The following is an 11,733-nucleotide window of genomic DNA, read 5'->3' on the forward strand; positions in this document are numbered from 1 at the left end:
TGACCTTGGCATATCCTGCTACCCCTTTTCCCCTCTAAATGAAGGGAGTAGAACATCCTTTCCTCCTTTTAGCATTACCCCATTGAGACTGTGGTTTTTTTCAGTCTACGGTAATTCTCATATATACTCAAAGTTATCAGAGATGCCTAGAGAAGAATGTTGTACAAAGGGTCCTGCCCTGAAATGTCTACATGCTCCAAATTCCTCAGCTTGAAAACACCCCTGTGAAACCTGGATTGGCAAATATTACACATTGATAACTATATATATTCCCTTCATTAAACTATATATATTCCCTTCATTATCACACACAATGAAGTCTTTGAATTCCAGATTATTAAAATTTCAGAATTTTGAAAATTGAAACTAGCCCAAATGAAGCAAGAACACTATCAGTTTATGGAAGATAATCACGAATAGGACTTCCCAAGCAGTTTGGAAAACAAAAATATTGAGCAGATAGTAATTAATATGCTTGTTTATAACAAGGATCCACGAATTGTTAGAGGTCACTGCTTATTACATGTTAGCAATTTTCAGGATGCTAAGCATTGAATTTTAAGTCAGGAACATGGCCAGGCGTGGTGGGGGTAAATAGACTGACCTAACCCCTACTCCACCCTTCTCACTGCATGCTTAGTTATGTAGACTAAAATTGCATTAGCTGGTTCTCAAAAAATAAACAGGGAGTTTTAGAGAGTGAATCCAAGTAGGAAGACAGGGCACTTTAGAAGAGTAATTGCTAAATCACAATTCAGATCTCTTTCCCTTTTTATGAACATTTTCCTTTCTTCAGTTTCAAAATACATGCTATAGAAAAATAACTGAAATAATCCAGAATTATGCAAAGTAGAAAGTAAACGATTCTTTGCCTCCACCTCTCCCTTTGCCCCTGCTAATTCATTCTTTTCCCCAGTTTGGACTGTCCTGACTTTTCTTCTGTGTGTGTGTGTGTGTGTGTGTGTGTACAGAGGGTGGGAGGAGGTAGTGGAAGAGCTGAGGGAACAGAAAGAGAGATCTGCAACGTTTTCACTTAAAGATATATTTATCTTGAATATTTTTCTGTGTGCTCCTGATAAACGTGCATCATCCTTCAGAAAGGCTACGTAGCATTTCACAGTTGGATGTTCCATAAATTACGTAACCCTTCACATACTCGCACCTGATAAAGTTATTTTCTAGTTTTTCTTCTATGAATAAAGATCTAATGAATAACCTTTTACTAGAGCCCGCACAGGCTAGATATACACCTATTCATTTTATATATTTGGCAGTTTCCTTTTAGAAACTTATTTTGGAAATCCTCCAACATATACAGAAATAGAAATTAGAAGAGTGAACAAACATGCACCCGTCGCCCAGGTGCCCCACAATTATCAACTCTGGCTAATGGGCCTCCCAACTCATCACCTACCCATTCCTCCCTCTTCTTGTTTGCTTTGAGCAAGTCCCTGACATTCCATCATTCCGTCCAAAAAATAGTGTATCTCTGAAAGATAAGGACTGATATTTAAATATAACCACAATACTGTTATCACATACTTTAAATAGCATTATTATCACATACTTTAAATAACATTATTTTTTCTGACCTAGCAAAATATCAGTAACACTATTGTTTTTTGAGAGTATACCATAAATTCTCTAAATATATCCCTTAGATCAACTGGATTATTCATGTTTTCCATAAATTACTTAATTTTAATATACTTGATCTAAAAGATCTAAAAAATCTTGATCTAAAAGATCTAAAAAATCATTGTTTCATATCCCCAATGTGATTTTAGAATTGAATTTGGCTTTTACTTTCATATTTCAAAGCTATATTCTGGTATCCTATAAATTCATGAATTTTTTTCATGGTGGGTACATTTTGTCAGTCTAACATATCCATCTTTCTTGCAACTAGTATTTTTCACCTTGAATTCTTTTTTGCCTAGAATGGTAATTACTATTCCTGGTTTTTGCTGTTGTTTGTTTTACTTCTTTCTTGATCCTTTTACGCTTTCTGTATCTTTTCTAAAAGATTTGTCTCTTAGTATAAATCTGATTTTTAACCTAATCAGAGAGCTCTGCCATTTACAATCAAGAAAATTGACACTCTAGTTGTTATCATCTTGCCCAATATTTTCTGTTATACTTTCTTGTTGCTTCTTTTAAAATTATCCCTTACTGACTTTTGCTCCATCGATTGAGTTTCTTTTTCTCTGCTCACTGTTTGGATTACACATGATTTTCTATTCTTCCTGTAGTTCTTTTTAATTTTTTTCCCAGATCTTTATTTAAAATTTTTCACACTTACGGGAACATTGCAAGAATAATGTAATGACAAACATACCTTTCACCTAGATATATCAGTGGTTAGATTTTGTCACATATACTATTGAAACACACAGGAACAATTATTTTGCCTAACCATTTGACAGTAAGCTATAGGAAAAGTAACACTTCACATCTAAATATTTCAGCATGTATCTCCTAAAGACAAAGGCATTTTCCAGTATAACCGTAATGCAGTGATCTCAAAAAGTTTGCCATTGATACAATACTATTATTTAATGTCCATGTTCATATGTCTGCAGTTGTCCCGACAATGTCTTTTTTAGATTTTTTTTTTTAAATAGAGGGTCCAACCAAAACATTTGCTACCTTTTCTTCTCTTTCATGATATGAGTGTTTTTGAAGCATCTAGCCCAGTTGTTTTGTGGAATGTCCCTCAGTTTGGATTTGTCTAATTGTTTTTCATGGTTATACACAGTCCAAACATTTTTGGCAAGAATACTACATAGGTGAAATTGTGTTCATTACAATGTATCAAATTGGGAGGCAAGTGATGTCGGTTTGACGATTACTGGTGATGATAGAGTTGACCATTTAGTTAAATTGAAGTTAGCCAGATTTCCCTATTGTAATTGTGCCTTTCCCTCTCTTTAACTAGTTTAATCTATGGTGTGACAATTTGAGAGTATTAATGTCCTGTTTACCAACAACCTTCCACCCAGTGGTTTTAGGATTTGTTGATCATCTGTGCCTGAGTCAATATTTACAAAAGTGGTTACTTGTACTACACTTAGGTAGCTCCTGCTCCTTTCTTATAAAGATTGATGTGAACTGTCACCTCCTCCAGAAAATTACCCCCAACCCCTCTCATTCTGATATGGATGTCTCTCTTCTGCGCACCTGTACCAACATAACCTTCTTCGCTGAGTGTAGTTCTGCTTTTAGGTTTCTCCCCAAAGTGCTTGAGATCCTTCTGTCAAGAAGAGCTTTCCTTCCTCATTTCCATAGCATTTGTTGTTGATTTTGTGATGGTTTAAAAATTTTGTTTTAGTATCACTCATGTCATGGACCCTTTGAAAAAAAAATCATATGTGTTATAATTCATTTATAGTCAGTGTTTTTTGAAGGTCATGTTGTCTCAAATTTGGCAAGTACTATTACCAACATACTATTATCAAGATCATAAATAACAAGTTTTAAAGATTTCTTTGTATTTATTTTTGTCCTCAGAATATACTGCACTGAGCATAGAAGGTCTGAGTACTATGTTCCAAAGGCACTTGGATTGTTTTTTCATTTGGCTCTACTTTAATATAGGTTTTAGCCCATATTTGTTTTAATTAATTTTATTTTTTGAATATGTAAACTTTGAATATGAACATGGTTAAAACAGCAGAGTATATATTCTTTTTGAGTGTAAACACTGAAGATAGACCATATGTTGAACCATAAAATGATTCAAAAAGATTAAAAGGATTGAAATCATACATAGTGTGTTCTGATCACAGTGGTATTACAATAGAAATCAATAGCATAGACATATCTGGAATATCTAAATATTTGTAAGTTAAAAAAAATACATAAATGCCCTACAAGTAAAGAAAGAAATTACAAAGGAAATTAGAAAATATTTTGGACTGAATAAAAATGAAAACACAACCTGTCAAAATTTGTGTAATGCAGTTAAAGTAGTGCTTAGAGAGAAAGGTATGCCTTTAAGTGCTTTTATTAGAAAAGATTAAAGTTTAAATTCAATGACCTAAGTCTTCCACATCAAGAAGCTAAACAAAAAAATGAGAACCTTACCCAAAATACATGGAAGGAATAAAGAAGATAATAAAGGTGAGAGCTGAATTCAATGAAATATGAAATAGGCAAACAATAGGGAACATCAGTAAAGTCAAAAGCTTGTTAGTTGAAAAAAATCAATAAAAGTGATAAATGTCTAGATATATTGGTAACAAAAACAAGAGAGAGAATTCAAATGATAAATTCTAGGAATGGAATATGGATGATTAATATAGATCCTTCAGATATTAAAAGGATAATAAGGGAATATTATAACTGTATACCAATGAATTTGACAACTTAAATGGACAGATTTCTGGAGAGAAACTACTAAAATTGATGCAAGAAGAAACAGAAAATATATGTTAAATGAGTTGGAATTGTAATTTAAAACATCCCAGTACTAAATATAATGTGGTTTCCCAGATTGGATCCTAGAAAATATTGGTGGGAAAACTGATGAAATTTGTATAAAGTCTAAAGTTAATAGCGTTTTACCAGTTTTAACTTCTTAGTTTTGGCAAATGTACCATGATTGTGTAACATGTTAACATTAGGAAAATTGGGGGAAGAGCATATAAATAAGAACTTGGTACTATATTTGCAAGTTTTATAGTTTTTTATTTTAAATTAAAATTTTTATTTAAAACGAACAACGTAAAAAAAAAAACCCAATAAGAAAAATTAGACCCAGATAGCTTCACTGATGAATTTTATCAAACATTCAAAGAACTAATTATACTAACTCTACATAAACCCTTCAAGAAAATAGAAGAGGAGGAAAATTTTTGCAACTTGATTTTTTAAATTTAAACCAGTATTTCTCTGATGCCAAAGCCAGAGAACGACATTGCAAGAAAACTATAGAATAGTATCCCTCATGAACAAAGATGCAAAAATTCTTAATAAAATATTGTAGAAAGAATAAAAGTAATACATAAAAAGGATACTGCATCATGATCAAGTATGGCTTATCCTAGGAATGCATGGCTGGCTTAACATTCTAATGTGGAAGTAATTCACCAAATTAACAGAATAGGGAGAGAAAAAAAGCATACAATTCAATATATGTACACACACACACAGAGACATACACAAGCATTTGACAGAATTCAGTACCAAATCCTAATAATATTTTACTTAGAAATAAAAAGGAACTTCTACTCTCTGATGAGTCAGTCATCTTTGAAAAAGCTGTAGCTAAGAATGTGCTTAGTGGTGAAATACCGTAAGATTGGAAACAAGACAAAGAATAATACTGCTCTCACTGCTGTTATTCAACATTGTGCTAAAGGTCCCAGCCATTACAGTAAGACAAGTAAAAAAAGGCACAGAGATGAAAAAGTAAGAAGTAAACCTATGTTTATTTGCAGAAAACATGCTCATCTACATAAAAAATTATTTAAAACTACAAAAAATACTAAAATAATTGAATTTAGCAAGGCTGTAGGATATAAGGTCAATATACAAAAATCAATTACATTTTTATATACTAGCAGCCAAAAATTCGTAAGTGAAATTTAAAATACGGTATCAGTTAAAACAGGACACAAAATTGTGAAATACTAATGAATAATGTTAATAAAATATATATAAGACCTATATCATGAAAACTATAAAATGTCACTGATAGGGATTAAGACCTAAAGAAATGGAGAAATATACCACATTAGTGAATCAGAACACACAATATTTTTATGATGTCAGTTTTGCCCTAAATGATGTAGAGTCATTGTAGTCCTAACCAAAGTGCAAATGGACTCTAAAATTAATGCAAAGGAAAGGAACCAACATAACCTAATTTCAGTATTCATTAGAAATGCTGAAGCAATCAAAATACCGTGGCATTGGCATAAGGATACGCATACAGATAATGAAACGGACTGCATGGTTCAGAAATAGACTCACAGATCCATGCTCAATTATTTTTTGGCAAAGGTGCCAAGGTAATTCAAAGAGGAAAAGAGAATTGTTTCAACATATGGTTCTGGAATAAATGGACACCCTCATGGTGAAAAGGGGAATCCTGATGTTTATCCCACTCCATACAAAACTAAATGCAGAAGCTAGAATTCAAAAAATTCTATTTTTTTTTTTGTTTGTTTGTTTGTTAAAGATTTCTAAATGAATGCACAGGAGAGATTATCTGTGACTTTAGGGTAGGCAGAGATGACCTAGATAGGACACAAAAAGTCCATAAGCCAAAAGAGGAAAAGATTGATAAATTGAGCTTCATCAAAAAAATTTTAATAACTTCTACAGTTCAATAGACAGTATTAAGAAAACAAAAGGCAAGCTACAGATTAGAAAAGTTATTTGCAGTACCTATATCTGACAATGGACTTGCATTGAGAATACATAGAAAACTATTACATCTCAATAAGAAGATAAACAATCCAGTAAAAAATAAATAAAAGGATAAAATATTTTAAATAGTTCACAGAAGATAAACTGTGAAAAGGCAATAAGCCCATGAAAAGATTCTCAACATTGTTAGTCATCAGAGAAATGCAAATTAAAATCACAATTAGATACCATACACCCCTCCACTAGAATTGTTCCTAAAAAAACATCACAAATGAAGTGTTGGCAAGAATGTAGAGCAACTGGAACTCTCATACCTTACCCGTTGGGAATGTACGACGATACAACCACTTTAGAAAACAATTTCTTATAAATTTAAACCTACTCTTACCATACTACTCAGCCGTCCCATTCCTATGTGTTTATCCAGAAGAAAGGCAAAACACATCTACACAAAAATTTTGTACACGAATGTTCATGGCTGCAAGCCGCAAGCTGGAAGCTACCCAAATGTTCATCAACAGATGAATGGATAAACAAAATGTGGTATATCCATCCAGTGGCATACTACTCCTCAGTAAAAAGGAATGGATTACTGAGACACTCAATAATAACATGGATGGCTCTCAAAAATGTATTCTAAGTGAAAAAAGCCAAACACGAGAGTATATGCTTTATGACTCCATATATATGAAACTTTAGAAAAAGGCAAAAAGCAAGCACGTCAGTTGTTGCCTGGGGACTGGATTGATTGAAATGGGGCAAAAGGTAGCTTTCCGTGGTGATGCAAATGTCCTGTAATTTTATTGTGATTATACAAGCATATCAATGTAATAAAATCTCATCAAGATGTACATTAAATGAATTTTACCACATGTCAGTGAAGTTGATTTTTCAAAACTGGCATGTTCAACACAATATTAAATGAGAACAAAGTTGGAGGACTGACATCTGACTTCAAGACTCACTATAGCTACAGTAAACAAGAGTGTGGTATTTGTGGAAAAATAGACCAATTGAACAGAATAGAGAACCCAGAAATAGACCCACAGAAATATGGTCATCTGATCTTTGACACAGGAGCAAAGGCCATGCAATAGAGCAAAGAAAGCCCTCAGAAACGGTCAGAAATGGTGCCGGAAATGGACATCCAGAGGCAAAAAAAAAAAAAAAAAAAAAAAAAGAATCTAGATACAGTCCTTGTAGCTTTCATAAAATAACTCAAAACAGATCCCAGACCTAAAACAGAACTATAGGGGCAGCCTGGGTAGCTCAGCAGTTTAGCGCTGCCTTCAGCTCAGGGCGTGATCCTGGAGACCCAGGATCAAGTCCCACGTCAGGCTCCCTGCATGGAGCCTGCTTCTCCCTCTGCCTGTGTCTCTGCCTCTCTCTCTCTCTCTCTCTCTCATGAATAAATAAATAAGATCTTTTAAAAAACTATAAAACTCCTAGTAGATAACAGAAAAGAATCCTAGATGACCTTGAATATGGCTTTGACATTTTAGACATAACACCAAAGATCCATGAAAGAGATAATCGATAGGCTGGGCTTCATTAAAATTAAAAGCTTCTGTTCTGCAGAAGACAGTATCAAGAGAGAAAGCAAGCCACAGACTGGGAGGAAATATTTGCAGAAGACACATCTGATAAAGGGTTATAATCCAAACTATACAAACAACTCTTAAAATAACAGTAAAACAATCCAATTTTTTTAAATGGTCCAAAAACCTTAACAGACACTTCACCAAGATGTACAGATGTCAGATAATCATATGAGAAAAACACTTCACATCCTGTGTCATCAGGGAAATGCAAAGTAAAACAACAAGGTATCACTCTGCCGAAAATCCAAAACACTGACACCACCAAATGCTGATGAGGATGTGGAGTATCCGGAACTCTCTGTTCATTGCTGATGGGAATGCAAAACGGTACGGTCACTTTGGAAGGCGGTTTAGCAGTTTCTTACAAAACTAAACTGCTTCTTACTGTAGGATCCAGCAATCACACTCCTTGCTATTTACGCAAAGGAGTTACGGCCACACAAAAACCTGCCCACGGATGTTTGTAGCAGCTCTGTTCGTAACTGCAAAAACATGGAAGTAACCAAGATGTCCATCAGGAGGGGAATGGATAAATAAATGGTGGCATGTTCAGACAATGGAATATTATTCGATGCTAAAAAGAAATGAGCTAATAAGCCGTTAATTAACAGACGTTCCAATCATACATTCTGATTCCAACTATTTTCAATTAATGTATCTTTGTAACTATTCCTTGACAATATTTAGAACCCTCTCATTTTTTTTTCCATGATGGCATTCTGTTCCAGTCTGTGAACATACCATAGTGTAGTCAACCAGTATTGAATCAATGGGCGTTCACGTTGCTTTCCATTTTACTGGAGTTGTGCCTTTTGGCTGATTTTCTAGAGATAGAATTGCTAGGTCAAAGAATAAATGTTTGTATATTTTTGTTAGAAATTGCCAGATTCATCTCCAGATTGGGTTGCATCACTTGGCCTTCTCACCAGCAATGGGAAAAAAAAATGCCTATTTTACCCACACAAGTCCAACAGAACAGTTATCTGACTTCTGAATTTTTGTTAGTCTGATGGCTGGGAAATGGTATCACAATGTAGTTGTAATTTACACTCTTTTTCTCCAAGTCAGTCAGTGCCTGAGTCATTTGTGGTTTTCTTGTGGTTGCCAACTGTCTTTTCACATGTTCTGCCCATTTTCTGATGTGTTTTTGGTGTTCTCCTCAGTTTAAGAGTTCCTTACAGATTAGGAATATTCAGCTTTTATCTGTGGTTTATAGGGTGCTTGCCTTGTGAGCGAACTTAGTATTTTTGCCAATCAAAAATGTTTACGTACCTAATGTTATCAGTCTTTTCTATCATCACATCTGATTTGGGGTCATGCCCAGATTGTGAGATTTCACTCTTGGTTTCCTATAGTACTTGTGTGGTTTCCTTTTGAAAAATTTACTTTGCTGGTGCATTTGGACTCCTGTCTGGTGTGTTGTGTAATGTAGGGTATCCTATTTATCTTTTTCAAAATGCCTGTCCAGCCCTCCCAACAACATTTATGAAAGTATCTGTCTTTTCCCAGTAATATAAGATGCCACCTTTATTATACACTAACTAGGAGCCATATTTACTGCTGCCTTTATTTTTTAAATAAGCTTATATTTTTAGATCTGAGTTGAGAATTAGCTAGATTTTATAGTCTACATCTCCAAAGAACTTCCTTTGTCTCTTTAGTGCACTTTCCATGCTCACCCCCTACCTCCCGTGTTTTGTTGAAATCATCTGGTATTTTGGTTCCAATTGGATTTTGCCTTGGTTTCGTTCTTCCTGTGTTATCATCCTGGCTCTACTAACTTGGAATTATTTCTTAGCAACAGCAGGTGTCATTGGACCTTTATCAGCAGTTTCTTGGCATTCGTTATAAATTATACTGATATCCTTGCCCGCCACTGTTTTGTGAAGCCAATTTGTTCCTCTGTTGTATTTCTTTTTCTTTTACAGACCTACAGGGTAACCTCAAGTAACTTTTTGGGAAAACTTTCATGAGTGGTACATTTCTAAGCCCTTGATACGGTTTCAGGATTTCCATGTGCCAACAAAGAGTCTTAGGAGGCTAATTAATCAGAGTATTTGCACTGCCCTCAAATACGTTGTTTTTAGGGCACTGGTTTCACTTCTTTCTTTGTATGTAATTTCTTCTCTTTTGCTTTGTTTTCTTTCTGGTGGCCTTCAAAGCTTTTTCTTTGTTTGAAGTTCATTAGCTTATCGGTAATCAGCTAGAGCCTGCTCTTCATTTCATTTACCCTGCTTTGCATTCAGGGAGTCCTGTCATTCTAAGGAATAAGATCTATTTTTCAGTAAAAGGCAATTGCATGTAATTGTAGGTTTGTTGCTACTTTCTTCTCTTCCTTCTTTGCTTTTTTAACTCTTGCTTGCCAGATCTTCTCCTTGGTCCATCCTTCTCAACTTTTTCTGCTAATGGTTTTCCTTTTGCCTTTTAACCCTGCTCTCTGCAATTACCACTTGACTCAGTTTTTCTAATGACCTATTCATAGCGTTTCTATCCATCAAGATTTACTTTCAGTTTTTCTATTGACCTCTTCATAGCTTTTCTATCCATCAAGATTTACTTTCTGTCCATATATTAAAATTGAGATGCCTGTTTGGCAATTGTATTTTTATTCTAATGAGTAACTTTTAATAGCAGTAACTTCTTTTTTCTTTTGAAGAGAGAGATAATACGTCATCTCAGAACTCTCTAATGATATACAGCATTTGTTTAGGACTTTCTTCTCCACTTATCACTCTTATTTCCTAGGGTGTTGGCTTTCTTTGGTTAGGTCGGTGCTTCTCTTTTATGCTGTTACTTTTCATCAAATATTTGGTGATTCTTGTTTCTTTAAATGTTAAATGGCATTGAAATGCTAGATTGATCATTATTGGTTACTGAAGTGTATTTTCTCAAGACAACTGATAATCCCTCTTTTTGTTTTCTTGATCATTTTCTTTCACATATATGCAGTTACAGATTCTTCTGTGCTCATGGATTTCTGATCTGTCTGATTCCATTTGATTTATATTTTCGGTAAATTCTTACTAGCATAGTTTACTGATTGTGCCCTTTTCAAAACAGAGTATAATCATGAATTTATTCTGATTTTAGAACTTTTGTTTCATTTCAGATGAGAATGAGAAAGAAAAGTAAAAATCCAGTTCAGATTTTTTTCAGTTTATGAAACAAAAATTTATCCCCCTCTGCACATAAGTCATGGCTGTTAGAAATAACAGATAGATGTCTCTGAGGGTGTCCCTTCTCCCCCGACCCAGGCTAAGCATTAGCAGGACCTCACCTAGGGTCATTGTCTAGATGAGATCCTAGTGATTGAGTGTTTGGGCCTCAAGTTTGAACATTCGATATCGGCCACTTCATCATAATAGGCTGGTGTATAAATCTTGACGCCAGTATTAATCTAAAACACAGTAGCCTACCTCTTCACTGACTTCATTTGTAAAATAATTGCATGAAATTTATAAAAACTCATTATGAGAATTAAAACGTTTTTCATTTAATTTTGTACACATGATAAAGTAATACAAACCTTAAAAATTTTTTTTTTAATTTTAGAATCACAGAATTAAAGATAGCCTGTCCAAGATATTGCTTGAGAAATGAATAGGTCACAGAACTACAACATTCTGCTTGGCCTGACCCATGATTTCTTTGTTTAGGCAGTCGATCATCAGAAGTAAGATTATAAATTATAGTGGTTTAGTAAACTTGGAATCAGAGCAGGAAGAGCTAGTTGAATGATTTCAGTGGTTGGTGCTTC

General features: G+C 34.3%; 1 protein-coding gene across 4 annotated transcripts in view; it reads left to right on the forward strand.

Annotated features, from left to right (window-relative positions):
- LOC112934825 (TRPM8 channel-associated factor 1) overlaps positions 1–11,733 on the forward strand; it is a 50,192-nt gene that overhangs the window by 27,309 nt on the left and 11,150 nt on the right. The gene's annotated exons all lie outside the window — the stretch shown is intronic.

The sequence above is a fragment of the Vulpes vulpes genome, chromosome 7 (assembly GCF_048418805.1).
Source record: "Vulpes vulpes isolate BD-2025 chromosome 7, VulVul3, whole genome shotgun sequence".
Classification (NCBI taxonomy): domain Eukaryota; kingdom Metazoa; phylum Chordata; class Mammalia; order Carnivora; family Canidae; genus Vulpes; species Vulpes vulpes.